Source organism: Lissotriton vulgaris, chromosome 1_1 (assembly GCF_964263255.1).
Source record: "Lissotriton vulgaris chromosome 1_1, aLisVul1.2, whole genome shotgun sequence".
In the NCBI taxonomy this organism is placed as follows: Eukaryota; Metazoa; Chordata; class Amphibia; order Caudata; family Salamandridae; genus Lissotriton; species Lissotriton vulgaris.
In genome coordinates, this window is record NC_141685.1 from 625418348 (window position 1) to 625444122 (window position 25775).

Sequence of the window (25775 nt, forward strand, 5' to 3'; positions counted from 1 at the left end):
TTATATCCCAACATAATCCTTGACACCATAGGCCAACCTAATCTGGCACAGTGTCCAACTAACAATTTTTAATGTTGCCCAGTCACTCCAGAATAAAGTTTTGACGGTGAGTAGTCAACTGGACAACTTTTAATCATATACATTTTTTCACTTTTACACCAAAAAAACCAAACTCGCTCCACTGTAGTCAGGTGTCGCAGCACACCCGGATGGCACTTGGCTATCCGGGTGGGACCCTGATGATGAAGCATGTCACCAACTAGGTTGATGAGTGAGGGGTCTTCTAACAAAGGATGATTTTGTCCTTTGAAGCAGTATGTGCACCTCTATATATCTTTGACGGAGGCATTGAGGTTCCTCCTGGGTACTCCTCCATCTGTTGTTTATCATGATTTACCAGCCACAGAAATTGTGTTTTTCTGATAAAAGGCTTACTTAAGTTTAACACAAGACCTCCTGAGTTGAATCTTTACATTTTCCCCACTGCCACACACACTGGAAGACTCTGTGAATCTCCCCTGAACAAACAGCTTATTTGATCAGCCATTATCAGCCCACCAATAATAAAATCTCGGAAAATGAACAGTCCATATTGCACACAATGCTTGCATAATCTCCCCTTTCTGCACAATTTCAAGCCATGCTGTTAAATGCTTATTCTGTGAAACGCACTGTATTAATCACCGCGTGCCACAATGTTGCTGGCTATTTTCCTCCCTTACACAATACACTTTAATAAAAACAATGCACTTCTACCATGAAGGCGAAGAGCCTGTCAGAGCCAACCGTATGAATGCCTTTTTGCAAACTGTGCCAACAGTGCAAGCGGTTCTCGTTGTTGCTCATTGGAGATCAAGTTGATACATACCCTAAGAGGAACACCAAGATACCGCTTCATACCTGATAACACAAATCAGTCTGTCCAGAACATAACAAGTAAGCGTAGTGATGTGAACCTCTGAGAATGAAAACACTGGGATATGACACATTCCGACAATCAAAAGAGGCCAACTATCATTAGTGTGATTTCAGGTCATGTTTATGTAGCAGCACATTCCAGGACCGTGCATACTGGGACAGTGTGTAGAGGACATAGGACCTTAAGTACGCAGAAGCCACAGAATGGGAAACTCCCTTCGATACACCTTGCTCATGGTATGCTTGTGGGGGTCTATTTCTTAGTTTAATTGTAGCAATGCAACACAAATTAAAGATGTAATGGAAACTGGTTCACTGTTTTCTGTCCTCCAACTGGAGACCCCTCTCACTTAATTAATCATCATGCAGTCACTGCAAGTGTTTGGCCACCTGGATTGTCCACTAGAGGCACAACATTAGGCCTGTCACCAATGGGTAGTACAGATTCCAACATCATTGGAAAGAACTCTCAAGGGGTAATATAGATGACCAAAGATTTAAGCTGCAACAACCAAGTCCATAAGTAATGTATATTACGGCTCATCTAGCACTTCTACAGGGATTGGTTGGCTTCAGTGACAGCAAATTAACATTATTCATTATTTTCTAAATCGGATGCTAGGAACATTTTGCCAGAATATGAAAATGGTTTTAAAAATCGCATTAGGCGATCGATCAGCAAAGGCTCTCCTTTTAAACTTGTTTGAAATAAAGGGCCATATGTATGAAAGTTACATTTTGCGATTCTCAAATAGCGATTTGTAGAGAATCGCTATTTGAGAATCGCAAAATGCTATGTATGTAGGATTTGCAAATAATTTGGCGAATCCTACATATTCCTTAACTGCAAATGTCAAATTGCAATTCACAATTAAGGAATACCCCCCATTCATTCCTAGAGGCATTTCTATGGGCTTCGGGACTGAAACGCGTAATGGCAGCAAATAAACTAGCACGCTAAGCACAAAATTTTGGGTCCGTGAAATATCTCACAAAACTTTGTCACAGGACTGCGCACTAGGGGTCATAGTAAATTATAAGGATTTATTCCAGCTTCTTCCGAGAATCAAAACTAACAAACAGATGTGTTCCGGCCACCTGCCCTTTGTCAATGAGCTTTGACTATGAGCCAGAGTGCGCAGTCCTGTGTGTCCTGTGACAGTGTTTTGTGATATATATATCATTTTTAAACTTTTTAGAAACACTCAGTCTCTGGATGATGTCATTTAAGATGTCATGAGTGATGTCACTGACCATGTCATGAGTGATGTAATATATGACGTCATCAGCAGTGCGTTGCGGCGGCACGAGTTATAGTTAGCTCAGCTAACTATAATGGCTGAATTACTCTGGTTTTGTACAAGTGAACTGTCAGTCTAACTATAACTTTCCTGTAACCTGTGTTTTCTTCAGTGAATATCAAAGGTTTTTTAAATGCTAATTTCGAATTATAATGTCCCTTAATCCTGTGGTTTTTTTTCAGTGAATTTCTCAGGTCTTTAAACTGCTAATTTCTAACTATAATGTCCCTGAAACCTGTGTTTTTTTCAGTGAATCTCTAGGTTTTTTGAAATGCTAATTCCTAACTATGGCATTCCTTAAACCTGTGGTTTTATTCAGTGATGGCTGAATTTCTCTGGTTTTGTATGAGTGAAATGTCAGCCTAACTTTAACAACCCTGAAACCTGTTGTTTTTTCAGTTAATGCCCATGGCTTTTTAGCTAGCAGTCCCTTTTACAGAGTTGTGGAGAAAGGAGGCTGGGCCTTCCACCGGCCCTCAAGAATTGTGCTGCGTAGGACTTACAGGTGGTACCAGGAGGGCTTCTTGGCCCCCAAGGTCCCTCAGGAGTAAAGTGGACTTCTTTGCCTAACCAGTAGTGTGCCAGGTGGCATGTTTGCAGAGTGGTGGAGAAAGTAGGCTGGGGCCCCTGAAAACCTCCTAGCAATCTCACTGTGTGGGACTTACTGGAGGTAACAGGAGGGGTAGTTGGCCCCCAAGGAAATCCTTGGAGGCCAACTACCCCTCCTATTAACTCCAGTAAGTCCCATACAGCAGGATTGGTGAGTTCTGATACCAGGCTATGACCCCTTTGTCCAAAACTCTGCAAACGCACATCCTGGTGCGCTCTTAGTTGGGAGATAAAGTCCCCTTTGCTGCTGGTGGTCGGTAGAGGCCAACTAGGCTACCGGTTACCTCCAGTAAACCCTACACAGTGGGATTGCTGAGAGGTGGTTGCAGGCCACGCCCCCTTTCTCCACCACTCTACAAACATGCCTCCTGGCGTGTTCTTGGTTGGGGGATAAAGTCCCCTTGCTTCTTCAGGGGCCCTGGGGGCCAACTAGCCCTCCTGTTACCTCCAATAACCCCCCACAGCTAGATTGCTCAGAGGTAGTCACAGGCTATGCCTCATTTTTACACTCTCTGCAAAGGCGCCTCCTCGCCCACTGCTGCTTAGAGGATAAAGCTCACTTTAGTCCTGAGGACCTCAGGACAAAACGGGACGTCATCGTCCCAATAGCAGTGCACCAAGAGGCGTGTTTGCAGACAGGTGTTAAAGATTGATAGTAATAATCATCACGGGAGTTTCTGTCTCATGTGATATGTTCTGTTTAACATGTGTTTTTTCTTGATCTCCTACATATGGATCAATGATAATGATGGTTTCAGTTGTGGATTTGTGCTTAATGATTTTTTGATTAGTGATGCTAACTAATTGAAATACACCCCTTCCCTTGCACTCCTTCCCCCTTCCTCTGTGGGCGCACTTGAATTTTGTGTATTATACTAGCGAATGCATAACCAATGTATGTGTTTTTGGTGCAGTGATAATAAAAACACTGTCCACCATTATTTTTGTGTTGATTCTATCCAAATAATTAGGTGAAAATTAAGTATTTGTTGTGTGTTTGGTCTGGGACCCCTTCATATATCTCAGGTGTTAAAAGGGGCATGATCTCTGACCACCCCACAACACTCCCACTGGGTGGGGCTTATTTGAGGTACCTGTTGGGCTAGTTGGCTCCTAAGGACCCTCAGCAGCAACAGGGACTTTATCCCTCAACCAAGAACACGCCAGGAGGTACGTTTGCAGAGTAGTGCAGAAAGGCGGTAGGGCCTCCAGTGAGTTGCAGGTTCCAATAATTTTTTTTTTATTTATGAAAGGGGGCTTTGTGGCCCCTCTTCCCTTTGCGATTTTGGGCCCTGGGGACTGACCTAGAAGGCCAAAACATGCCCCTTGGACCCCATCCCCCGGGGCTGGGCCTTAACCCCTTCCATGCTCATGACGGAACGGTTCCGTCATGAGCATCGGTCGAGCTGTGCTTATGACGGAACCGTTCTGTCATGACCACGCCAGTTTCTACTAGAGCTCAGCACCGGGGGGGAATCGGTGCCGCACAGAAGGGGTTAAGGACCAGGCCAATTTCGGCCTCGGGACCCCATCCTCCGAGGCCCGGACTATATTTTTTTTGAAATGTCTTTTAAGGGAGGGGGACCGAGCTGCACCCCTCCCCCGGGCAATTTTCGGCACCAGGTACCCCGTCATCCGGGTCTTGGACATTCCTTATTTCTTTTTTTTTTTTAAGGAGGGGCCCACGCGGCCTACCTCCTCAGGGTGTTTTCGGACCCGGGGATCCCATCTCCTGGTGCCCAGCCATTAAAAAAAAAATTATGAAAAAAGGGAGGGGAGCTGAGTGGCCCCTCTCTTGGGCCACTTTCAGACCGGGGACCCCATCCCCCGGGGCATGGCCACATCATTGGGGACCACAGGGGAAGCCACAAGGTCCACGCAGTCCTTGCTGGCTGCCACCTCCTGCGGGAGTTGGCATTGCTTTTGGGCAGGAAGCGAGAGCATTTTTCATGCTCTCGCTTCCAAGAAGTGAGCAGTGTTTGCTATAGCATGGGAGGTTGTGGTCCCCGCGGCTGCGAGGGCCCCCACTTGCCCCTGAATCATAATTTGGCATTGCCCCTGGGATGTGGCCCATCTGGGGCGGTTAAAAGACTAAAAGAAAACAAATCAGGGGAGACTGCGCTTTGTTTTTAAAACAAATGTTGGCAAGATTCGCCTTCCTGAAGGTCCCTCCTGAGCAAGCCTAGGGGGTCATGGTGTTTCTACCCTGTCCCCTTCAATTGTTTTTTAAATATTTTTCAATCTTTTTTCTTGTGACTCAGTTCAACCAAGTCAAAAAATGGCTGCCAACACTTCCTGGTTGTAACTGTTGGCAGCCAATCAGATTGCGGGCTTGAGATCTTGAGGGTTTTAGGATCCTCAGCAGGGATATTTGTATATCTAAGAATTGTTTACATTTCTCAGGAACTACTGAATGGATGTACAACATTTACCAAAAAGAGTGCTTTCTGTACCAAGAGCTACCTTTTTGCCAAATTTGGTGTAATTCTATTCAGCATTTCCAGCTGTAGCTGTGTCTAAGGTTTCCTATGGAATTTAACATGGAGAAAACACTTTTTGCTGTCCCTTGCTTGACGAATCGCCCCAAAACTTTCAACACAGCAGCTGAAGTAAGTGGGCCATTAGTTTTGAAGATTTCCCAAAGATTCGTCAAACGGCACCAAAGAAATTGGCAAAACAAAAAACGCTTTTTGAATAGAAAGAAGGTCCTAACTATAACTACCTTCTGGTGATATACATTTTATTTAAATGAAATATGTAGCAGCTGGTCCACCCTCCCCTCAAATTCTAAAACTCTATTGTTAACCACATGGCTGCTGGCAGTTTTCCTGTCCTGTGCTGAAAAATTCTGGATGCCATATATTCATGACGAGCTCAGCTCGTCATCAGCACACGACACCCGTGGGTGATGACGAGCTGAGCTCGTCATCAGCATCGAAAGGGTTAAGCTCTATCTAAAACTATTGCATGCTAATTTATTTGTTAGGGCTGCTCCTTTTAAACCTCTAGTAGGAGCCTAAGGAATGAGATAACAATTTGCAGCACATTATCAAAAGTACAAACGGGTACAGCATGAACCTTTTATCATAACCTCTTTCACAGCACTTCTGGGTCCAGCCATGGGGGTTGACCTCTTTTACTCCTGATGTCCTAGGGCTGACTTACTATGGGTCCTAAGCAACTGGGCCAAGTAACCCTGCAGCAATTGACTCTTCATTGCAGCTTGGTTCTAGTAGCCCAAAGCCTATGGAGATAGGGATAGGGCTGAGCACAAGCTCACCGCTTATAATGCATTCAGTAACAGCAATAAATGATTGCCCAGTCCAACACGTGCTTTTATGAAACAAGCATTTGCAATGCAATAGGTCTCGCATTATTTAAGTTTGAGCTATTAGCATTGTAAATGGCAATTGTTTTTTGCTTTGTGCTATAGTTATTTTTTTACATAAAAAGCTATATATAAAATATGTTTTATTAAAGTTATTTATGCAGTATCTAAATTTTGTTTGCATAAAAGAGTACAATAATATCTTAGTAAAAAAGTCAAATATTTTAATGGTAATTCACCAAATGTTCATTTATGTGTTGGTTTTGAAAATAGCTAAATTAATAGCTTTGTCATTTACAATGCCAATAGTTATAACTTTCGCAAATGTGACACCTATAGCATTTGTAATGCAACATTTGTATTTACGTGACTTAGATGTATTGATATTACAAATAACAATGGCTTTTAATTTTTTTTAATACTTAATAAAAGTGATTGTAATTTATAATGGCAATAGCTTAAACTTTTGTAAATAACTTTTGTGAAGATTATGTTCAGTGTATTTTATTGTAACGAAATCCAAGAACAGAAGTGAAATATTAACATCTTTTTGTGACATTTGTAATAAAGCTTGAAACATTGAGAGAACATATTTGTGCTGTGGTGGTGCTGAGTGATGCTGTGGTGCTGCTGAATGGGGCTGTGGTGGTGCTGAATGGGGCTGTGGTGATGCTGAGTGATGCTGTGGTGGTGCTGAGTGGTGCTATGGTGGTGCTGTGGTGGTGCTGTGGTGGTGCTGAGTGATGCTGTGGTGGTGCTGAGTGGTGCTGTGGTGGTTCTGAGTGGTGCTGTGGTGGTTCTGAGTGATAATGTGGTGGTGCTGAGTGACTGTACTCACTGTCACTCTGCACTCACTGTCACTCTGCACTCACTGTCACTCTGCACGCACTCTGCACTCACTGTCACTCTGCACGCACTCTGCACTCACTGTCACTGCACGCACTCTGCACTCACTGTCACTCTGCACTCACTGTCACTCTGCACGCACTCTGCACGCACTCTGCACTCACTGTTTATGCACGCACTCTGCACTCACTGTCACTCTGCACTCACTGTCACTCTGCACTCACTGTCACTCTGCACTCACTGTCACTCTGCACTCACTGTCACTCTGCACTCACTGTCACTCCGCACTCACTGTCACTCCGCACTCACTGTCACTCTGCACTCACTCTGCACTCACTCTGCACTCACTGTCACTCTGCACTCACTGTCACTCTGCACTCACTGTCACTCCGCACTCACTGTCACTCCGCACTCACTGTCACTCTGCACTCACTCTGCACTCACTGTCACTCTGCACGCACTCTGCACTCACTGTCACTCTGCACGCACTCTGCACTCACTGTCACTCTGCACACACTCTGCACTCACTGTCACTCTGCACGCACTCTGCACTCACTGTCACTCTGCACTCACTGTCACTCTGCACGCACTGTCACTCTGCACGCACTGTCACTCCGCACTCACTGTCACTCTGCACGCACTCTGCACTAACTGTCACTCTGCACGCACTCTGCACTCACTGTCACTCTGCACGCACTCTGCACTCACTGTCACTCTGCACTCACTGTCACTCTGCACTCACTGTCACTCTGCACTCACTGTCACTCTGCACGCACTGTCACTCTGCACGCACTGTCACTCTGCACTCACTGTCACTCTGCACTCACTGTCACTCTGCACGCACTCTGCACTCACTGTCACTCTGCACGCACTCTGCACTCACTGTCACTCTGCACGCACTCTGCACTCACTGTCACTCTGCACGCACTCTGCACTCACTGTTTCTGCACGCACTCTGCACTCACTGTCACTCTGCACTCACTGTCACTCTGCACTCACTGTCACTCTGCACTCACTGTCACTCTGCACTCACCCTGCACTCACTGTCACTCTGCACGCACCCTGCACTCACTGTCACTCTGCACGCACTCTGCACTCACTGTTTCTGCACGCACTCTGCACTCACTGTCACTCTGCACTCACTGTCACTCTGCACTCACTGTCACTCTGCACTCACTGTCACTCTGCACTCACTGTCACTGCACTCACTCTGCACTCACTGTCACTCTGCACTCACTCTGCATTCACTGTCACTCTGCACGCACTCTGCACTCACCCTGCACTCACTGTCACTCTGCACGCACTCTGCACTCACTGTCACTCTGCACGCACTCTGCACTCACTGTTTCTGAACGCACTCTGCACTCACTGTCACTCTGCACTCACTGTCACTCTGCACTCACTGTCACTCTGCACTCACTGTCACTCTGCACTCACTGTCACTCTGCACGCACTCTGCACTCTGCACACACTCTGCACTCACTGTTTCTGCACGCACTCTGCACTCACTGTCACTCTGCACTCACTGTCACTCTGCACTCACTGTCACTCTGCACTCACTGTCACTCCGCACTCACTGTCACTCCGCACTCACTGTCACTCTGCACTCACTCTGCACTCACTCTGCACTCACTGTTACTCTGCACGCACTCTGCACTCACTGTCACTCTGCACGCACTCTGCACTCACACATGCAACAGTAATGTAAAGCTCTCAATGGACCTTAATCGGAGCGCGTTTCTGATTTAAAAGGCTGGCATGAAATAAATTAAGCGCATGTAAATTAGAAAGGAAAAAAAAACGAAAAAGCTATTAATATTGGGATAGAGTTTACGACATGCAGAAACCACACAGATTAAAGATGCAATCTGGCTGGGGACAAATGCCCACAGGCAAGACAGCAAACTAGAGAGCGCTAGAGTAAGAGTCTTCAAGGAACAAGAGCGGACGCACCGTAATCTCTTGGTGCTCACAGCTGCTTGGAAACTGTAATCAACGAACACGGGGAAATTCTCCGCATCACTGCCTGTAATTCTCTCCCAGCCTTCCACCAGCCCATCCTCTATGCACGTATGCTCATGTTACGCTTAATAAAATATTGACCTTCTATTCAATAAAAAGTGGTGCTATGTCCTTTATACAGCCACTCCATGTAGGCTCTGCGTCCCCACGCTCCAAGAGAAGCAAGGCACAAAATGTGCACTGCATTCAGAAATAATTTTTTTTTAAACATGCCCTAGCTGCGTAGTTGAGGTTCATTTCCGTCATAATGAAAACAAAAAACCCAACATGAAGATAAATCCTTCAGAAAGAATAACCTTAGCAATTGTGTGCAAATGGTGTGTGATAATTAATAGGAAATGTAATATAATATTAGGAGTGTGCGATATTTGCGTAAATTCTTTTGCAAAAAATACATGGAATTCTTCAATAAGTACACGAAATAACAAAAAAACATCGGTCCAGCATTTGGCAGCTGTTTTGCCATGTACATCCTCGCATTCATTCTTGGATACAAGGACATATTTTGCACTAAGAAAAAGTCGCAAAATCACGCGTGCACGAACAGCATCTGCACACGTTCTCTTTGCAAACCTTGTTTCCTGTGTTTATGCCATGGGATATTGACCCGAACAGAAGCTTCTTTACTTGATCTGGTCACGGTGTAATCACGTAATTGCCATGATTTCATCACAAATGTAAAGCAAATGCCAGAAATTAACTGAGATTACACTGTGTAACAGAAATTTCACCAGGACATACATAAAACCACAGAATTAGCGATAGCATCATAAGCGTGTCCTTTCACTGCAATTGCTTAATCCTCTGCATGTACACGGAAATCATTTGTCAAATATCAGGAAATGTAATCAAATAATGGAACAAAACAATTAAATGGAAAGGATAGCAAGGGTTATGAAAACATGTTCTTTGCTCACATAGATTGATTATGCACTCAGCTGTCTGTTGTACGTGCACCACAATATGCTTACAACGTGTGCAGTCTCCGAAGCTGTACGTCGTTACCGAAAGCACAGTGACAGTCCAGTATGCAAATAAACACAGTGCTAGGTGCTTGTGTGCTGACAAAATGGCCGTCTCTTCATCGCGGGCGCACTCTGGAAGTCAGGCAGCCTTTGTTTGGACGTGGGCGGGGCTCGTCAAAGAAACAGGAAGTAACTGCCGAGGAGGACGTCCGAAACATGCAGGCTTCACGCTGAAGTCCCGGGGCGCTTCAGAGAGACCGGGCGAAAGAGCGAGGGCAGACTGCATGGTAACAGAGGCAACACGGGGCTCCCGAGTGGTGAGGAGACCCCTGCGGCGTGCCAAAAGACGGCCCAGGAACCTGCACACCGAGCCGGTAAGTGAGAGCTTGCAGGCGGGGCGGGGCGGGGGGATTGTCTGTGCGTGTACTCTCGTGTGTGGGCGGCGGCGGCTGGGGGGGCGGGGGCGGCGGCGGCTGGGGGGCGGCGGCGGCGGCGGGCGGGGGGGGGGGCCGCCTGGGGAGGTGTAGTGTGTGTCTGTATGTGTGCGCTAGTGTCTGCCTGCGTGTGCATGTGTTGTGAACAGCCTGCTCTGTGTGTGTGTGTGTAGGTGCGGCGGCGGCGGCGAAGGGGGGGGGAGGGAGGAGGTGTGGCTGTGACTGTGATGTGCGCGGCTGTGATGTGCGCATGCGTGAATGTTGACGCGCGTGCACGCAGCTCAATCCACGCTCGTCACAGTTTTGTGTCCCTCATTCCCCGGTGTCAGGCAGCTATAAGTCTCCGACCCTGGACGCATCCTTCGGATGCGAATTCCAGGGCGAGACCTAAAAAGGAGCATTTATCTACAAACACAAAGTGAAATATAGCATACACAAGTAATACAGTAACTTGAGGCCAGGGCTTTAGTGTTCAGTTGGCAGGTCCCTGTGTCTCGCTTACCTCTCACTTCAGGTAGGGGTTATTGCCCATTCACTTTAGAGGTCCTTTCAGGTTAGGCCTCACTAGTAGTCTGAGTCGTCCCACTTGGACTTTTCCATCAAAAGTGTTCCAGCACCCAAAGCACTATGAGGCAGAACAAGTTCCCTCCAGGCCTTCCGGCCCTACAATGAGACTTATCCACTCTGCAGGGGTTCCACGATTGGAGACTTCAGGAACATTTCACTGGTGGATGTTGTAGAGTGCTCTCAGTGGCTGGTGTCCAATGCACTTTCTCCGGAGACACAGTAAGTTCCTCTGATCCTTCTCACAGGTTGGGGGGATCAACTGCTCCAGTTCAGATCCTCAGTTGGGTCTTGGGCCTACATCGGTCACCACAGCGGCCTCCCCGTTCAACAACAGCCTGAACCAAGCAACTGTCCTTTTCTTTTCCGATAGCCCCTTCTGGCATACCAGGTCACCTACTTCACTCCACACGGCTCAATCTTCACGGCGGCTACCTCTGTCACACACGACCACCAACTTCACTCCGCACACAGGCTACGGCCCAATCTGCACAGCTGTAATCCTTCCAGTGGCTCTTTTGCTATCTGTAGACTTGCACGTGGGCAACAACCTGATAAGTGCAATCAGAGTGAACTTCATGGCTATCTCCTCAAGCATACAGGGTCGCTATCTTACTCACACATAGCTACATCAACGGTGCAAGAGCTGTGTTCTTACACCTCGCTACAAGTATCCACTCGCCGGGATTCTCTACTGGACCTTGTTTGCTTCAGCTCTGTCCTCTACCTCACAGGGCACACCGGTCATGGCAAGTAGGCTGGCACTGGTGCTCCAAGCTCCAAGGGCATGAGATCTTGGATTTCCTTGGGTGATGTCTTGCAGAGATTCTCATCCTAGCACAGCCCGACTGGCTGATTGAAAGTTTAACATTTTTTCGCTGTCCTTTTCAATACACAATTGAGATTTAGGGTCTGGCTTCGTGAAGTTTCTCTTGGGGGGGCTGCTTCCTTTGAAAGTGCTCACACGTCTGTCCTGCTCTTGCAGGAATACAGCAATCCATAAATCTATTTGGGGTTATTCCCCTACCCCTTCATGTTTCTTAAGTCAGCTTTAGGTCTTTCAAAATGTAACCCAGATTGCACCGTTCACAGACACATGTACACATAGCACATACATGCAACCACACACTGCACAGCACTACATACTACCATGATGTAGGCCAGGGTTAAATTAAGCACACTACAGTAGAACTTTACAAAAGTTGGACTGTAGGTGTCACTCCAGTGACACACGTTAAAACATCTGTGCACTTTTAATGCATGGTGTGCTGCCACCGCTGCCCTTGTGTTTTAAATCAGTGAAAATGCATGATGCTAACAATTTGAGCCCACCTTTGGATCCAACAAGAGCATTGCACTCAAGACAGGCGTATGCCATGGCATGCATATGATCTGTGTTTGCCCAAGGCAACCAAAAATCAGCACCAGCAGTCCAGACATATTTGCAACTCGGGCACTCAAGGCTGGGGTGCACATACATCACGATGCATTTCTGTGTGACTCATGAAAAGAAATACAGCTCTGTCTTTGCTTTTCACTTTATGCTTTTGCAAACCCACTGCTTGCCCAAGAGATGTTTGACAAACAGTTTTTTTTTACTTCATATTGTACATAAAGAACACATGTTCTCTTTATCAGTGCTTCATATGTGCATACATATATATATTAATTGTTACTGCTCTCAGGACCACATGTCCCATAATGCAGCATTGAAGTACAAATGCACTAAGCCAATTAAAAAATGTCGTACTACGCCAATCAAACGGTGCTGCATATTTAAAAAGAAGAGCACTCACTGCGCCTTGTATGAGGCTTGTTAGCCTCTAAACGCGTCTGGCATGAATGCTTGCTGGAATGCTGGGGAAAGATGAAAATGAAGACCCGAACGAGAGGCAAGCTGTTGAGTGCATTCTAAAGATCTGGGCAATTGGTGAAGAAATATATATATATATATATATATATATATATATATATATAATCAGGTGTCTTTAACTCCTTACATAATAAACAATAGATGCTCTGAAAGCCACAGTATTCACCACCACGATCATAATCCAACATTGAGTACTTTAAGTCTACAGAAAACAAGCTCACATCATTAGATTATAAAAAGTTAATATCCAAATATAAATAGTGAAACAACACCCTCTTGATGAGCTGCCATTCTGAAAATGCTCACAAACGAGTTATGTTTACCATTGTTATATCCCAATTTCAACTAAGGCAGACTTTGAAGGGGGGGGGGCGAGTGTTGAGAATTCTCTTGTATCCTGTGATTTAGGGGGGAGTGATAGACACCTCTAGTAGCTCAAGTAGGGTTTAAGGTACTTAGCCTGTTAGAGCAAGCAGTTGGGCCTTACTCTAGAATAACACTTTGTTGTAGTGAAGCTTTGTGAAAAACTTTTTAAGCAGCATCATCTGCTGTGAGAGGACAATCGGGTATGTGACGATACAACACGATCATTTAGATGGCTCTATGTTACATCGCAGTTATTACAACGCAAGTTGGTACGACTTGCGCTAGAGGTGCTGGACTTAGGAATAGTATGTTTTGCGATTCCAACTCCAGTGTGTGTGTAACAGTTTGGAAGGTGTTGGAATAGTACATCATAGTACTCCTTAGTGTTGAGCGCCATCTCGCGCAAGTCATTGTAACTACTTGCGTTGTAATGATCGCAATGTAAATGTTTCACGGTGTAACAACCGCGTTGTAAATGTCGTTTCCCAGGACAATCTAGTAAAGCGCTGCACAGTTTTCTGAAAGACTTTTCAAGCAGGTGCATCTGACTCGAAAGGGACATCTAGTAATGGCTTGCGGTGCTGTAGCTTTGTGAAACATTTTTCAAGCAGTTGTGCCTGTTTGAAACGAATATCTAGTAAGAGCTTCCGGTACTGCAGCTTTGTGAAAGGCCAGTCCTCTTGCTATCTTTGCCAGTGTTTTTTTGTTGTTGTTGACTATTAGCAGTATTTTTGAGACTTTCTAAGCCTAGGTTTTTGGCTCAAAACCTATAAATGCAGACTGGTTTGCGAACTGTGGTTTGAGAACCTAGTTGCAAAAAAGAAAATCTTAGTTTTCAATAAATTGTATTTTATACCCCATTAGGCTTCGCCTGGGGTGGGTATGTGTAAACCCTGCCCTCATACGACCCATTTATTTTCTACTTTAAGGATTAGGATCCCTGTAGCCCAGTGATTCACCTGTCATTGCCATTTGTAGAGACTGATTAAGGGAGCAATGTAGTAAGCAGTAGAGTTCTTCTTTGGTGGTGTCATGGATCAAGTATGTATACCCAAATGTGCCTTTAAAGTGGGGGAGACTTCAAAGAGGCCTTTGAAGAGCACAACGTCCCTGCCTTTCCTGCCCTGGCTTCAGACTCACTGCAAGGGGGGTTTGCAGCTCTTTGTGTGGGGACAGGTGCAGCCCTATTCAGCTATAAGTGTCAGCTACTTCCTCTCAATCTATCTCAGAAAGACCCATCAGCCTGGTGATGGGCCATCCATATGCAAACGTAAGACCAAGCTCCCTTTGTGTGACTGTCTAGAGGGAATGTACAAATCATAGCTGTCACCCTACCCAGACATGCATTCAGAGACAGGCAGAGGCACACAATTATTGAAGTAAGAAAATGCCATCTTTCAAGAAGTGGCATTTCAGACTTATAATTTAACATCTAACTTCACCATAAATTGTGAGACCAGAGACACTGAACTCAAAATCTCTATATTTTCCCAAATGGAAATTACATTTAAAAGATGTTTTAAGGCAATCCTAATATTAACCTATGGGAGAGATAGGCCTTGCAGCAGTGAAAAACGAATTTAGCAGTTTTTCACTACCAGAACATGTAAAACTCAAATACACATGTCCTACCTTTTAAATACATTGCACCCTGCCCATGGGGGTGCTCAGGGCCTAACTTAGGGGTGATTTATATGTAATATAAGGGAAGGCTTGGGCCTGGCAATTGGGTTAACTTGCCTGGTCGGAATGGCAGTGTAAAGCTGCACACCCAGGCTCTGCTGTGGCAAGCCAAAGCCTTTAACCCCTTCGCTGCGGCGGCTATTCCGCCGCAGCGCTAAGGGGGCCGGGGGCGGGGGGCAGCGCGGCGCGCCCATGCTGGTGATGGAACCGCTCCATCACCAGTCTCGGTTGAGCTGTGCTCATGACGGAGTGGTTCCGTCACGGCCCCGCCCGCTCAACAGAACATCCAGCGCAGGCGCGGAATCCGCGCTGCGCAGGCGTCCCGAGCGGGCCGTGACGGAACCGCTCCGTCATCAGCACAGCGCTACCGCGGCTGATGACGGAGCGGTTCCGTCACCAGCAGGGGAGCGGTTAAGGGATACTGAAGTGTGTGGCAAAATCAGAGCAGCAGCCCACTAATAGCAATTAATTTACAGGCCTTAGGCATATATAGTACACTTTACTAGGAACTCATAAGTACATTAAGTATGACAATTGTGTATAGGCCAGTGTTACCATGCGTAAAGTGCAGAGCATATGCACTTTAGTACTGACAAGCAGTGGTAAACTGCCCAGAATCCTAAAGCCGGCAAAAAATAAAAACAAGCAAAACAGGAGGTCGAAAGGCAAAAGGTCTGGGCAAATCACACCAAGGATGCAAGGTCTAACCAATATGTAAGTGTTTGGTTTTGAAAAAGGATTTTAGCACAGTTATTTCGAGCGGTGACAAACATATGGAGAAGAATGACAAAAGGATCTGACCCAGAAAATTAAACTGCTGCAAGGAACTCAACTAGTTATATTTTTGACATTGTTTTTGAAGACAGTTAAAGCTATCTCTTGCCACATTAATATTCATATGAGCTGATCAAAAATATGATTGCCACATTCATTCAAGCAATGACTGAATGGGGCAGAACCAAAGACCCTCTCTTTATAATTTTGTGTTGATGTATATATTGCACATGTAAAGCTGCATTACCCAGACATAAAACGTGACAAAGTTCTCTAAACAATAATACAAAAAGGTTGTAAAGGTACTGCTAACTTTTAAGGGCGGGCTATTATTATTTTTTATAGGTAAATGATTATTGTTAAACCTGACTGGCATCAAAGCGTGAGTGTACATATGTCTTCTAAATTAAACTGGATATACCTACTACAAAAAGCAAATACATAATATTGATACATACAACTACAATGAGCAAAATAGTAATAAGGATAAATGTACACAGGAATGTCGGAAAAAGAAATACCTTCAAGCTAGGATCCCAAATTATAAAACAGCTTCAACATAGAGCATAAGGTCTCATGTCAGATGTGCTTACGCAGTTAAGTTATAACCAAGTTTCAAGGTTTTAAGTTAGCCGTTTCCTATTGGGTTTCAGACCCTGCAGAAATTGAAAACTAAATTAGAAAATGGTCCCTGTCGGGCTCTATATTCATGTTTGTAACTTTTTTTACAGGTAAAAACACTAATTGATTTCTCATAACCGACTGTAAAAAAACCTTAAAATCAAGTAATGCATTCTCTGTTTAAATTTCGCATGTTACTTCATCTTATTATGAGTATTTGTTTTTTTCAAAAATGTTGTGTTTCTTTATTTTTTCATGTAACAGAGCATGCTGAAGTGTGTACAGGTGTTGAGTGCGTTCAGGTTGTGGATGTTTATGACTCGCCCAATTTAGAGTTCTGAAATTGAGCAGAAATAATTTCTCACAGTGCCTGTCTGTGGGTCATTCTGGTGTGCAGATAATGTGCGATGGTAGCATATTTGACAGTTGTAATTATTTTCAACATGACATGTTTTTATTCATTCATTTGATACAGCTAGCAAACATTTTAGAAACTAATAGATCCGAATTCCGATCATTTATGTTTGTTGTGTGACATGTCTGAATGCTAAAACAAATAACACAGAGGGAAACCCAAGGCACACGATTTTTGTTTACATTTTTTAAGCCACACCCTAATTAAAATGGGTAACCTGGTGGAAGTGATCCTAGTTACGCTTTTTTGGCCATTATCCTTTCAGAAACCCTCACCTTCCACATCCCAGTTAAAGCACTGGATTAGCCAGAAAAAATTAACACTCACTTTGAACCACGTCCCAAATAGCTGTGAGAGAGTGGATGAGGTAAATAAACCCAACAGTTGTTCAGGAGGTTGCCCTTCCAGATGGAATTGTCAATTTCTTATATTTCCTTCCTACCTTCTCTGCACCTTTCTTTTTCTCTTATTCCATTTTACATTACTTCTTTCTCTACTTGCCCCACCCCTATATCCTTCAGTTTGCTATACCCTTTGACCACCAGTCCTTCCATCTATCCATCTTTCCTATATCCAGCCTTCCTTCTCTCCATCCTTGTCGTTTTAATTCCTTCTGTTTCCATCCAACTATCATCCACCCTTTTCCCTATCCACCCCTTCAACATTCTCTCTATTCACTGATATCTTCATCCATCCATCCATTCATCACTCTCTCTGTCTCTTTTCTCCTCTCTCTCTAAATTTTAAACAGGAGTTGCTCCAAAGCTGGGCTAGCACAGTGCATGGTGAGCAAGCTTTCAAAATCATTTTGAAGAATTTTATACCTATGTGCCAGTCTAGAGTATAGTTACTTAGGCGGTGACTGCACTGGTCCAAACAAAAATTACCTACTTGGAAACAGCTCTTTCTCAATACATGGAATACAAAGAATCAATACAAACAGCAGTCATTTGTAAATGGCCCCAAACATTCATTTTGCTACAATTTCTCAACTAAATATGGATTAATTATAATCCTTGTAGGAAGGTGGAATCTGACTACATGGTTACACCCACTTTTTGCCTGGTGTTTTGATGGTTTTTGACTTCGTTTGTCTGGGGCCCCAGCTTATCTGCTTTCCTCTCTAAATTCATTACATGTACATTAGGTACACTCCAGATCGGTTACTGGGTTACCCTTGTGAGTCCCTATATGGTACCATAGGTACCAAGTTTATAGGTACCCCAGAGGCCTACCAGTAACCGAAGCATGTAGTATGCCACCCCTGGGGAGCCTTCCAAAATGTCACCACCGGTCTGCTACTGCAGCCTTGGTAAGGTGGTACTTGTACCCTTTACTTAGATATAGTATACTTATATCTACCTTTTAAAACAGACACATATTAACCTATAAGTCACTCCTTTGGCAGGCCTTGACAATCCTGAAGGCAGAGTGCTTGGTTTTGTGTGAGAGGGTGCCCAAGCATGAGCTGAGCCCCTCTGCAGCTTTCGGAAATACTTCCTTATGGCTGTTCTGTGATACAATTCATGAAAGACGACAGAATGCACACCTGAGTTTCCATAATCTTTTATCTTTAAGGTTGTTTTGTTTCCTTTCATCCAAGGCGTGCAACCCGGATCGCGTGGTTAGCCCGAGCCACGTAGTAAATAATCCAAAAGACCTGGAGCGGATTCTCGCTCCAAACCGGATGCACAGCTTTCTTCACATTGCATCTAACAAAATGCCACAGAGTTGTTTCTTTTCCATATTTATTTAATCTCTTTTCATGTAATCCACATGTTTTGCAATCTTGATGTTTTCCACTCACATCACAAGAGAGGCACTTATGTCTTTACTTAATTCTTAGTGTTGCAGAAATGCCCATCCAGGCCTTATCTTGCAACCCGACAGTATACATAAGTTTATCCACGGTCATAAATCATGTGTTTCCCAATGCATTTCGGGCCCATTGTCCGGCCCTTCGTCAGGGGATTTCTACAAATGTAAAATACATCAAATAGATTTGCTTATTTATCTCGAAATGACCTTTTATAATAAACCCAAACATCAACGTTTTTCCCGCTAGCAATCGTGATTCTACACTCCCATGTTATGGCTTCCCACTACATACTCCCTTCACCCTGCGTTCTTATTCTCCCATCCGTCCTCTGTCTCAGTCCCGTGCTCCCTCCTCTTTACTGTTCAATCATCTGCCACTTAAGAATTAGTTAGCTCCCCTTACTGTTATGCTTTAATTATAATCCTTTACCTTTCAAAGTCGTCTGGGGACGCAGCCTCCTGTGTCCTTCATCGTAAACACTCCCAACTGAACTAAAAGTTCAACTGTCTTTCTTCCCTGCTTTTAACTCTACTAGCCTCCGCCCTTCCCATTACACCTGCGCATGCTTGCACATCCTCAGATCTCAGTGAGTGCCTATACTTCCCATAATGCACCAAGTTCTCCCATGTGTCATGCGAAATTACTTCAATACTTCATCCCGATCTCACTAACCCTTCATTCCTAACTGCATCTCCCATAGTGGCCCTTGTTCTTCTAACCTAACTGAGCTGGTTCAAAACACCATTCTCCCTCCTTAACCTTTTACTCCCACATCATGAGAAATGTTCCAAACAATGCCCCGCCCTCCCGCTGATATCAACAACGTTGACTGAGCTTATGTTTTAACAAAATGATCTCAACATTATAAATAAGGTCGTGTTTTACTGCAATGGACTCTGCTGATTTAAATAAACACTCAAATGTCTCGAGTAAACATTGCAATCTTCATAAATATGCCATTCGTAAAGTTCTGTTCAAGCGAAAAATGTTCGTGTGATTGACTCTCTTGTGACGTATTTAAGTTTGTCAAGTTCATCATTTTCTTCCAATGGGTGCTACTCGTCTGGTGGGCCAAAAGTAGTAGTATCAATTCATGAAAGACGACAGAATGCACACCTGAGTTTCCATAATCTTTTATCTTTAAGGTTGTTTTGTTTCCTTTCATCCAAGGCGTGCAACCCGGATCGCATGGTTAGCCCGAGCCACGTAGTAAATAATCCAAAAGACCTGGAGCGGATTCTCGCTCCAAATCGGATGCACAGCTCTCTTCACATTGCATCTAACAAAATGCCACAGAGTTGTTTCTTTTCCATATTTATTTAATCTTTTTCCACGTAATCCACATGTTTTGCAATCTTGATGTTTTCCACTCACATCACAAGAGAGGCACTTATGTCTTTACTTAATTCTTAGTGTTGCAGAAATGCCAATCCAGGCCTTATCTTGCAACCCGACAGTATACATAAGTTTATCCACGGTCATAATGATTTATGACCGTGGATAAACTTATGTATACTGTCGGGTTGCAAGATAAGGCCTGGATGGGCATTTCTGCAACACTAAGAATTAAGTAAAGACATAAGTCTAAACTTGGTATAAGTATAGGAACCCAGTCACTAGGATTTTAGATTACCCTAGACGAAACTCTGCAACATTTATCTTGCACCTTCGACATTCTATATTGACTGGAAGACTGAAGAAATCTCCCTTGGGGTCAAGGATTGACTCCCCTGTTCTGAAAAACAAGCATTGGTAAATGCATTAATAAACAGTTTTTTGTTGTAAGTTGTAGCTTGCGGAGTAGTTGTACAATATAAGTTAGAGAAAGTCTGTTAAAGTGTCATGACTTGTTTATGTACAAAAAGGCATTGGATTGTGCTTTTTGCAAGTGGTATAGTGCTAGTAGGTAATTGCAGAGTTTTTAGAAATGAAAAAAGGAAATAATAGAATTACTTGATGTAATAGCATTAGTGTTTAGAGGAGGTCTGAAGTTTTAGGCCTGATACCCCTGCACCTGCTGCACATTTCAAATAGTGCGCCTAGTGCATGCAAGATCACTCCATTTGTGACAGCCTGTTTAATAGCAAAATGTAGCAATATTTGGTGTTTAGAGGAGTTATGAGAACATTTGGCCCCAGTGCACCTGTTGCACCATTCAAATCAAGCTCCTTTTAACTGAGTGATAACTAAACTTGTGTCTGCTGCTATAGTAGTACAATGTAGCAATAAGAGGTGTTTAGAGGAGTTCTGACAACTTTTGGCCTGGTGCCATGCACCTGCTGCACCCTTCAAATCATTACACTTTTGCCTGCAAGGTAACTACACTTGTGACTGCCTGTTTAGTAGTAAAACATCACAATTTTAGGTGTACTGCCTGTTAAGTAGTAAAATATAGCATAGCTCTTGTATATTCACTTTATTTTTAACATGCAACATTTATTACAACATTTTGGATTTGATCATATTGACCAAATAGTTTACGTTAAAAAAAAAATCAATCCGATAATGCTTACAGAGTGCAAGGAAAGGTACTGAGGCATGAATTGGAAATACTGCAAACGTTTTAAGGCTAAAGCATCTACTTTACACAACTAAAGCAAGCATTCCAGCATACTGTTAGAAGCTGTCTGTCTTATCCCCAAGAAGAGATCTTATCTTGAAAGTGATTGGAGCTTAAACCTTGTCAACAGCTTTATTAGAAGTATCCTAAATGTGTACAGCTGGGGAAAGTTAACAAAAACAAAAGTTCCACACAAAAGGGAATTAACACAGTAATTCGACATTGGAAGCTAATAAGAGGCTCTTTTTAAGATATATTAAATGCAGGGGATTTCACAAACACAGTGCAAGCGCTGTGCAGAAGAAACCTAAAACAATATGCCATGAGCCCTCTTGCAGAACCCAGCCCCAGCCTAGGGGGCGGTGTAAATTAGGTACAGCACCTGAAACAGGCTCTGCTGCGAAGATCTGCCCCAGGAGGCACGGCAAGCGATTATATTTATGAGCTAGCCAAGAATCATACACTTAAATGGTTCATGTTATCCATAATTGCCCATTCACACCCATTCCTGCTCACACTGCAAACGTGGCTGGTTATTAACACCCCTCGCGTAGACTATAGGAACAATCAAAGGTGCAAGCAGCTGCATGCAAGAGAAAAACAAGTAATCAATAAGTGACTCATGGCAGGAAAACACCTACAAAGTAACATGTTAATATGCATATAACTTTTACCAGACACTACAAATACGGTATTTTATATTCACAGTAAAGACGGCGCTACATGTGATGTGTGACTCCCGGCGTGCAAAACAACGTCACGTTACATTCCGGTGTCTGTAGTTTGTGTGTAACATTGTATTTACTCGTTTTAAAAGGCATAGATTGTGAAATGTCCGACATGCATGCTATGTGTAGGAGTCCCTGGCCGCACCCGCCCCCGGCATTTCCTCACTATCACATTTCCGGGTGACTCATCTGGAGTTTCCGCGGTTTCCACGTCCCTGCTTAAATACTTTCGGTTTTAGTTCCCTCTCACTGGAGTTGCAAGCAGGAGAGAGAAAATTGCCAGGAACAAAACATCGGGTACATTTGGAAGGTAACTTTACTCCGTATATGTTTTGGAAACACTGGCTTTGTGGTAGGGGGCTGATGATTTTATCACCCTTCTTTTTGTTTTCTACTATGCCTGCGAATGTGTTCATGATGAGCTACTCTCACGTTAATGCCGTCCTCGGTCATTTCAAGCAGTTCTGTCCCAAACCTTCTCGCAAATTATTTACAGTTATCAGCTTTTGTGATTTTTGTAAATTTGAGTTGCAGAATTACTACTTGCGTAGGGACAGGAGAAAGCCACTAACTAGTCCTTGCCTAGTGTATGCCATGTTGTTTGACCATCAAGTGAGTGATGGCTGTGTGATTCGATATATACAACAGGGTAGTTTAGTAGGTAAAATAACAGTCTTAGTTACTACAATAATAGATTGTATTTTTGTTTTATAATGTATAATATTATTTTTTCATTGTGATCTCTCTTATATGATATTTTTTCCTATGTATGCTATAATCTCTGCTTCAATAGCTTTAAAACTTTTTAAAAAATGACAGTCTTAGTGCTTTAAATTCTTGAAGTGAAGTAACTTCAACGGAGTATCTTTTTATTGTGATTTGTCTTTTGTATGGCAGAAGTACCTTAAGTATTGATTCTCTACAGAAACACCTGTATGGAGTTAGACCTTTAATTTGTCATTTTTAACATATTTCCCATTGTCCCCTTAAAAGTAGTATTGGCTGTATCTATCAATTAACGTGATTCTTGACTAAAGTAATGTCCATACAAGGTCTTTTTAAATTCCTCATGATCTTACGTTTTAATCAGCAGGTATAAAGGGGTATCACACGCTGCACGTACTATAACAAAAGTATAGAAAAAAGTGAGGGATGGAATGCTCGAATTACTCTGCCGCTGGCAACTACTCTTGGCCAGCACATGTAAACTAATAGCACTGATAACCACCTTGTCCTGGCCACATTAACACACCATATTCAGGCTAAATGTAAACGCCTCATTCACAGTAACAGCCGCAGGCAGCACTGTACTTATTAGCAGCATGCCACAAGCTCAGTGGGATCCCCACACCTGCACAAAAAAAAGTAATTTTCCTGCTCCATAAAATAACCAAAGACCTGCGTTCTAATGCAGCATGTTTTGGACAAATCTAAATCACAGTCCTGTCTATCTAAGCAGCATGCTCTACGCATGTGCACACTACAGCTGTAGGGATGAAAGTCCATATCCAGACCCATAGAACAACCAAAAGCCCGCAAAACAAAATCAGCATGTTCCGAGTCCAAAGTTAGAAAAAGATCATAGTAAGAGGCGAAAGGCACACCACGGACCACATTTCATGAAGGGTGCACTGTCCCTGTTAGCTTCATTTTTTTTTTAACAGTAGAATACATATAATAGGTTACAAACCTCGGATGCAGAGGGTATAAAATAAAAATATTAACATGCCCCAGCCTCAATTTACTCCCCTGTTCCATTACTGCTGTTATTTTCTTGGCTTCTCAAACCCTTCCTCCACCTATCTAAGGGTGAATATATCGCCTGCCCAAGTTTTCTTGCCCCCTCCCCTTGCCGGTGTAGAGCGCAATCTCTTGATTGTAGACTCACATAAGCTGCGCTAGCCACTATGAAAAGATGGGAGGATCAGAGTCCTTCCATCTTGTGGCTATTAATAGTCTTAAGACTGCTGTACACATAAAGAAAAAGTATTTTTTCCCGGTGTTCATGCCAGCACAACTGTCATAACCCATTAACAACAGTGTAGAGGATAGGTTAATGCTCTTTCCTAGCAACTTCTCACAATAAGCATTGGCATAGCTAATAGATCTCGCCTTTGGGACCTTATAAGTGTTTAGCGAGGCAACAGTTAATGTTGTTGCAGTAAGGATATTGTGCTGCATAACTAAATACTTATAAGGTCCCAAAGGCGAGACCTATTGGCTATGCCAATGCTTGTTTTAAAGTTAGAGCAATTGGCCTTGGAAATAGAAAGAGGAGGCTCATACAGGCACTGAAGTGCTGTTGCTGTAGAAACAAAATTTGTGTGCAAATGTTACTTGTTTAGGCAGAATATGTGAATGCAAGAGGTATTGAGTAATGATGCCGTGTGGCAAAAGGCACAGCTGCAGCATTTGAACTTCGGTTCCAATAGTGTGGAGGTTTTGAATATTTAGCCACTTAAGTGATGGTATTAGAGCTAACTCCTCCACTTCGCTGTTCACATCTCCAGAAGTTCACAAAATACTCCAAAAAGAGGCGAAATCTTAAATTAACTTTTTTTTTGCACTTGTATATAGTGTTAACTAGATATTGGTGCACTTTACAGGAGCACTATACATTACACTAGGACTTATGATAGTATTATTGTAACTTAACAATTTAAATGTTTTGCCACATCTGCAGTGAAAGTTAGCAAAGATTGACAGACATGGAGGCCAACATATACCGCGCAGGAGGTACGCGGGAGAGGATGAAAGAGAGCAGGAAGTGGCTGCCACGGCGCATTCACTGCAGCAGTGATAGGAGCAGAAGTCTGGTGTAAGGCAGCCATTTTATAAGTGAGCAAAAGGATGGCAAAGCACAATGCAAATAATGAACTTTGGGAGGTGAGCCGCTCCCTGCAAAACAAAGACCGGTGCGACCACCATATTTAAAGATTACATGCGGCATGCTGCGCCGGAAGTGCTCCGTGTGAAACAAAAAATACATAAAATGTATATCTGTCTTAAATAACATCATGTAAGGAAAACCATAGTACATAATCCCCAACTCCTGTAGGTTAAATAACACTTCACATGAATACAATATAATATGAGGGAGGTTGGGGGTCGTGTCTTGAGCAGCCATCATGGCGGGATTGCTATAAGTGAGCTATGCTCTTTGCCCCGTTTATCCGGTTATTATTCTACGGTGAACCCTGCTCTGTGCCCACAGAGTCCCTTCCCGTGCTTCTTGATTGCCCTGTTGTGCCTCAAGGAGAAGGCAGCACTGCGAACAGCATTGTGGCAGGACTGGGGGGCCCTTCTACAACGGCTGGAAGTTAGGCCACGGCCCGAGAGGCAGGGCTGCTTGCGCTAAGCTGCTGACATCCGGCGCTGAGAGGTGAGGAGGTGGAGCCGATTCCCGGATGCAAACTGCAGAGTGCTGATTTAGTGGGCCATGGACTGTGATGCCCTGTGGTGCCGTGACTCCCCTGGCTGTCCCCATGAAGCTGCAGGGGTGGTGCGATGCATGTGTGTGGTAGGAGCCAAGTGTGGAGCATTCAGACGCGCTGTGAGTGTGACCTTCTCCCTAGTTACTGCTGACAAGGGACGGGGGCTGCCCAAGCGAGCCTGAGATTGTACACTGCTTGCTGGTTGCACTTGGGACCCAGCTCAGGGCCCGCTACGCTGGTTGTGGCTACCCCCCATTTTCTGGCACCTCACTGGATTGGCACAGCTGAGGTGCAAGTTCCTCCATTTTTGTGGACCTAGGCGCCGCCCTCTTCTGGAGCACAGTGCGAAGCAAGGAGGCGGAGTGTGGCTGAGCCTTTATCGTTGCTGGTCTGAAGTCGGCTGGACCCTGCCTGCTAATTCAACACCATTGAGCTGTGAGCGGCTGCGCTTGTGAGAAAGCACAAATCGTGGGCGCTGGAAGAAAATGAAAATGAGCAGCCGCGCTCGTAAAAAA

General features: G+C 44.1%; 1 protein-coding gene across 3 annotated transcripts in view; it reads left to right on the plus strand.

The window, feature by feature from the left end:
• LOC147747586 (interferon-induced protein 44-like) overlaps positions 1-25775 on the plus strand; it is a 255059-nt gene that overhangs the window by 33933 nt on the left and 195351 nt on the right. The window contains exon 1 of one of the 3 annotated variants that reach the window (XM_086954232.1): positions 22016-22136. The exons of the other annotated variants lie outside the window; for them this stretch is intronic. The gene's annotated coding sequence lies outside the window, so the exon portion shown is untranslated. Of the gene's footprint in view, positions 1-22015; positions 22137-25775 lie in introns of those variants that run through there. 3 annotated transcript variants of the gene reach the window in all.